This window comes from Anopheles coluzzii, chromosome 2 (assembly GCF_943734685.1).
Source record: "Anopheles coluzzii chromosome 2, AcolN3, whole genome shotgun sequence".
Taxonomy (NCBI): Eukaryota; Metazoa; Arthropoda; class Insecta; order Diptera; family Culicidae; genus Anopheles; species Anopheles coluzzii.
Window position 1 is genome coordinate 20,387,928 of NC_064670.1, and position 5,814 is coordinate 20,393,741.

Sequence of the window (5,814 nt, forward strand, 5' to 3'; positions counted from 1 at the left end):
CAAATACACGAGGCTAGCCGATTGTAATAATAGTAATAATTAAATCGTTAAAGATCGCAACCAGTGTGTGTGTGTGTGTGTGCAGCCAGGCTCTATTTCCAGGGTGAAAATACCTCAATTGCGGGCAGTTGGGGAGTGTATAAGCGAAGAAGCGTGTCAGAAGACTTCAAGTCTTGACAAGCTGAGTAAAAAATCGAAACGAAAGCCACAAAAAAAGAAAGAGAGATAAATGAAAGAGCAACAAAAAAACAATATTCCTTGTTTTCCATTTAGAGCTTCTTCTTTTTTGTTCGTTCGTGCTCGTTCCACCACTTTCCAGACACTTTATTTATATGTGATGTTACTCCTTCCGTACCACCCGTTGCGCACCCAACGCGTTGGATTGAAATTGGGCGTTGTTGCATAAATATCCGCCACCCAGTAGCACATAACTGTGCCGCAAACAAGCCGCCACCCCTGTGCGTACCCGTGCACCTCTGGTTTCGGTCTTTTGGTAGGGAAATAATAAAACTCACCCAACCACCTATTAAAATAAAACCCAGTCGTCATCGTGCGCGGTAATGCCTGATGTGATCTTCCTTTTGCCGCAAAGCTTGCGGAAGCTCGGGTCGCTGTCGGGCCGTTTTTTCCCACGCTGTGGAGGGAGGGTGGTGTTGAATCTGGTTTCATTAACGGTCGTCCAAGATGGTCAATTTCCCACCAGCAGGGCAGATGTGATTTGATTTTTTTTTTTTGGGGAGCAAGCAATTGTCACCCAAAAACTGCCATCGAAAATCTACTTTAAAAGGTGCTGTCTTGACACCTTATAAGACGACAGCTTGTTCGCACACGTTCGTTTTGGGTGGGGTAGAAAGATGTAGGGAAAGAGGGAATCTGTCTGACTGGTACTGATAAACCTGATAAAAGGTATTTATCGGATCAGGTTAAGCAGACGGGAGCGCTTGACAGGATTGAGAAAAAGTACGTGTTATGGTGTACGTGGTTGTACGATCGTGACTGGTCTTACTACCTGAATTCTGAGTTTAATTTAAAAGGGGAAATATCATATCGTTTAACCATTTATGGGAACTTATGACAGAACGGCAAAAAGCGCAAAAATGGTAAAACGATTTTTACACAAGTGTTTCAGCATTTAATGAAAATGTGAAGGATATTAGTTATCCTTCCAAAATTAATAATCTTATCACATTCATCTTATAACATTTACTGTTGTTATTAACTGATAAATAAACAATTGAACAGCCCTTCACGTACTATCGTGCAACCCGCTCGTCTGTGAACGGCACGCACGCACAAGAGACGAGGTGGCCGAGAGGTTAAGGCGTTGGACTGCTAATCCAATGTGCTCTGCACGCGTGGGTTCGAATCCCATCCTCGTCGAGCGGAAGTTTTTATTTAATACTTCTTTTCGAAGTGTCTTTTTTAAGTTAGTTGTGGGTAGAAACTTTAAATGGTGGTAAAAGATTGAACTAAGTATCGTATTATGACAAAAAATTAGTCACCACTCTTCCTAGATTAGATATCATTTAATGACAGCTATGGGACGGTTTAATGCTTGCCGGTCAGTTCTGCATTGCGTATAATTGAAACACCCGACTGTACAGCAACGCTCCTTTCACTATGTTAATATTAATAAGCCTCTTTGTATGTTAACCATGCAAACAACAGCGGTCATTCCCTGGTGTCAACCACTAAATTCGGACCTGGAGTTTGTTCCAGTGGACACCCCTGGTGTCCACGCGATTACAAACGTTGTGAAATGGTTCACGCGTGTTGTGCTGCTGTGCACCGTTAGACCCATCAGTACACAATCGGTCCACAGAATGGAGCCAAATTGCAGCAGCAGTGTTTTACGATAATCGAACGCAATCTCATGCCCATGTGGTTTGTTCGTTTGCTTACCGACGATGATGGGAAGCGATGGTGCCGATGGGGTTTTGCATCGAACCGACGTATCACACACGTTTCGTCACCGTATGGGTACCACCGATTTAACCCGCCAGCAGTGGATATCGGAGATTCGTTCCACTGCATCGAAGAAGATGCTCGCCGTGTATGGAATGAATGCAGCACGAGGCGCTCTTGACTGCCTAGTAAAGTTAAACTTGCGGGACTGAGCATTTATTTGCCAACACACACCAGAGTTCGCATGACGATGTCGTTTGTGTGTGTGCGGTCAATTATTCTTGTTTGTCTCCTTTTTTTGTAGCAGCAGCAGCAGCTTTCCACACGAGACATGCACCAACGAATTCACAGCTGTGTTTCTAAGCCTCCAAACCACAGCGCACACACAGCAACACCGTGCGGCCGTTTGTGGTTTTGTGGCGTACGATTAGACAGCAGATAAAATAAGCCATAATTAGGGCTGAACATGATTTTGTGACAAATGTTGTGTGCCGCTCACTCGCCCGTGCGCCTCGACGGCCAGTGTGATCGTTCACACATTCATTGGGCGACCCACAGGGAGTGCACTTCCCGGGTGTGCGATGGCGCAGACAGGCGGCAAACAGTTGCATGCTTGAATCAAGCTGTCATCTGTACCGGCACAATGGCACCCTGGACGGAATTACGGCTTACGAATTTACGTACCCATTTGCGGTGGCTGGGAAAATGCAACCCAAACTGCCGGAAAAGCTTTCTTATCAGCGATGCGATGCACATCGGATCCGGCCTAGGGCATTCCGCTGGAAAATGGTCTATTCCGTTGTTGCGCTTGGGTTGTGGTGAGTTGCAGTAGATTATCTTCCATGCAACTAGCTTGTCGTAATAGTTTAATACTCATGAAATAGCGTGCTCATGAAATGTGTGAATAATCGAGCAAAACTTAATGGATTAAATATAGCAAAAACATTACAACATTTGCAAATTATGTATAACAAATTATTTATTTATCTAATGTGGATAATCCCGCTTTGATGGAGGCCTTTGGACAATTTTTATTACCTAGTACACGGTCGCTCGCATGGCATGGGAACCAACCGCCCCAGCCAAACTAGCAGCAAATTAAGCTCTCCCACACACACACACACACACACACACACACACACAAATACATGTGAGCATCTCTTGTTTTTAATATTTCTACTCCATTCCGCTTTTGCGCTTTCGAGGGTAAAAGAGAATGTATATCTCTAAAGTACACTCGCAGTCTAGCGTTTGTTCTTCTTGTTGCGTCCCTTTCGCTTCGTGAGCAGACGCGCTGATGATGTACTTGCGCATCTGAAGCATCAGCGTTGTCTATGCTTCGCGTCAAGATCCAAGTAGTCGTTGCGGACTAATAAACACGCGCGCGTTCTACGCGAGTAAAATATGACTAAAGACACTGTGGTAGTACAAAAGCTTAAATTTAATTTTTTATTTCCTACATATTGACCACGGTGCACGGTAGCTGGTTAATTTTCTGTCTCTTTTGCTTAAATTATCCAATCACCATGTTATGCGTTTACCCTTGCCTACAAATTCTACGACCACGATAAAACATACGCTGCTGGTTAGTAGATGAAGCCGTACGTTATCATCAAAATCGCGTGAAGTGTGTATCATGACGCGCCGGGCGCAAATGGACAGCTGTTTTATGTGTGCTTTACGTGCATGTGAAACACCCTCGGGAGGGGAGAATATTACATGCTGCTAGTAAGCCGAGTCTGTTTATGTCTGTCGTTTTCTTACAGCTTCGCAAACAATTGTATTGCGTGTTGTGTCTTTTGTTTGTCTTTCTGTTTAATTTTATGTACACTCTTCTTTTGGAGCTTATTTATCTCGATATATCTTTGGTTTGTGATTCGGTAAAGCATACTTTTGCTTTTATAAGAAATGCAGTGTTTTGCTGTTAATTTTTTCTTCCTGCTAAGATGCATGGAATCCTTTTAACACTCTGCCAATTCTTTCTCATTTCCCAGCTCACCCATAAAACGTTACGCACAGCAAGGGCAGGTTCGACCTCCCAAGAATGCTATTAAACGAGGAATATAACGAGCCTAAGTGTCTCATAACGCCATGATGTTTACGCTTTTGCTGGTGTAAAAGGAAAATTAATCACCATTTCCCTTTCCCAAAAGGAATCGTACAAGCGATCGATATGATAAGAAAGCAAAACGCGGAAGCATTTGTTCATTTTCTGCTTGCAACGTTTATCTTACAGCCTCCAACATAATTGACCCATCGATCCTTTTTCTGTTGTGTTTATGTTTACCTCCAAAGCCAAAACAAGCTGCAAGTCGACATTTGTTCAACAAGTCAGCAGCAAAGCACACACCATCGCAAAAAAGCCAGATAATCTGGTAAATTATTCAAATTTCAATTGTTGTGTTTGAGGCTCGGTGGCACGATGTTTAACGCGATAGTAAAAACATTCTGTGAGAATCGAGCGAATAAGGGAGAGAGAGAGAGAGAAAGGAAGAGCAAATGAAGTGAGAAAAACATGTAAAAAAACCCATTAAACACATTAGACAGTGGCGGTTTTACTTGCGACACGATCACCAAACATTACAAGGGCTTTTGTGTATGTGTGCTTTGAATGGTGGCGGCTAAAAGCGAGTGGGAGGGCTGGTAGTATGTATCTTTAAGCCTACGAAAAGAAGAGCAAACACACACACACACACACCAGCTTGCACCCACATTTTGGGAAGTTTCAGTTCAGTTGCTTTGTTTCTTTCTTTTTTTCCTACATTCTGCATTCAATTCAAGCAAGCGCAAACTCAATGAGCTAGAAAACGCTCCGGAAAACCGATGGCCGAGGCCGTGTACGGTGTTGGGCTGTGCATTAACCTGAAATAATCTGATTAAATATAAATAAACGGTGCTGATGAAACTTGCTTGCCGCTTTTTTCCAAACCCACCCATTGGGTGGCTATTGTGCTGTTGCTGTGGGGTGTTTTTTACGTTCTGGTGCTTTTCGCGCTGATGGTTCTCGTCTGCACTGGGAGACAGAATGGGAGATACGGATCGCTAAGGGAACCTCGTTTGTATGGCTCGTTGCGTTTTCGCATCTCAGTAGCTCGGTGTTTTCGACACCTTTTCATCCATTTTCGATGCTATCGACAAGGGGGGAAAAACCTCAACACTGGACTAGTTTGATTACAAAAACGGATCAACACACAAGACCACAAAAATCTGATCCAACAAGAACGGTAGCGAGAAGGTAGTACTGTGCAGCAATTGGCAACAATTGGTGGAAAACCGAATGCAACGTTACACTGCACCGCAAATCGATGCACAAGGATGAACGAGACAATCATATCACATCATATGCCCTTTCCTCCCGTGGCAACACACTATGCATGCAAATTAGATGGCTTTATTGCTGCACAGTACAGAATCGGGTTAAGTGGTGCACAATTTATTGACCGGACTGGCCGGTCACGCCGCTGCTGCGACTTGGAGTTGGAGTTAAGATGGGTTGGGTGGTGTTTTTTCTTTGCTTTGCTACATTTATATGCTTCCACACTGATTCAAACGCAAAACCGTTCACGATGCACAACTGGATGGGCAACTGGAAATGGGCACCGTAATTATCTTTCCAGGTTTATTACTTCACCCAACAGGGGAAGCAGGGGAGCAGCGTGGCTGACGTGGTTATAAATTAATATTTCTTTTACGATCAACAACAAAAGAAGGTGCACATTGGCACTGATTTAGAGATGATTAACATGAATCCTTGCTGTGGTAGAAGAGAAGCGAACGAAACACTGTTTGCATTCCCTTCTTATCCAATAATCCAATTTACTAACCACACCCTGGATCAGTTTAAAAAGGCTGGCTAAGAGCGAAAACCAAACAGCACTCGAAAGCACTTGCCCGTACACGCATCGCAAC

General features: G+C 43.7%; 1 non-coding gene across 1 annotated transcript; it reads left to right on the forward strand.

Annotated features, from left to right (window-relative positions):
* Positions 1 to 1,298: 1,298 nt before the first annotated feature.
* Positions 1,299 to 1,380, forward strand: Trnas-gcu (transfer RNA serine (anticodon GCU)). The gene has a single exon. It is a non-coding gene; the product is annotated as a tRNA-Ser (tRNA).
* The last annotated feature ends 4,434 nt before the right edge of the window (positions 1,381 to 5,814 follow it).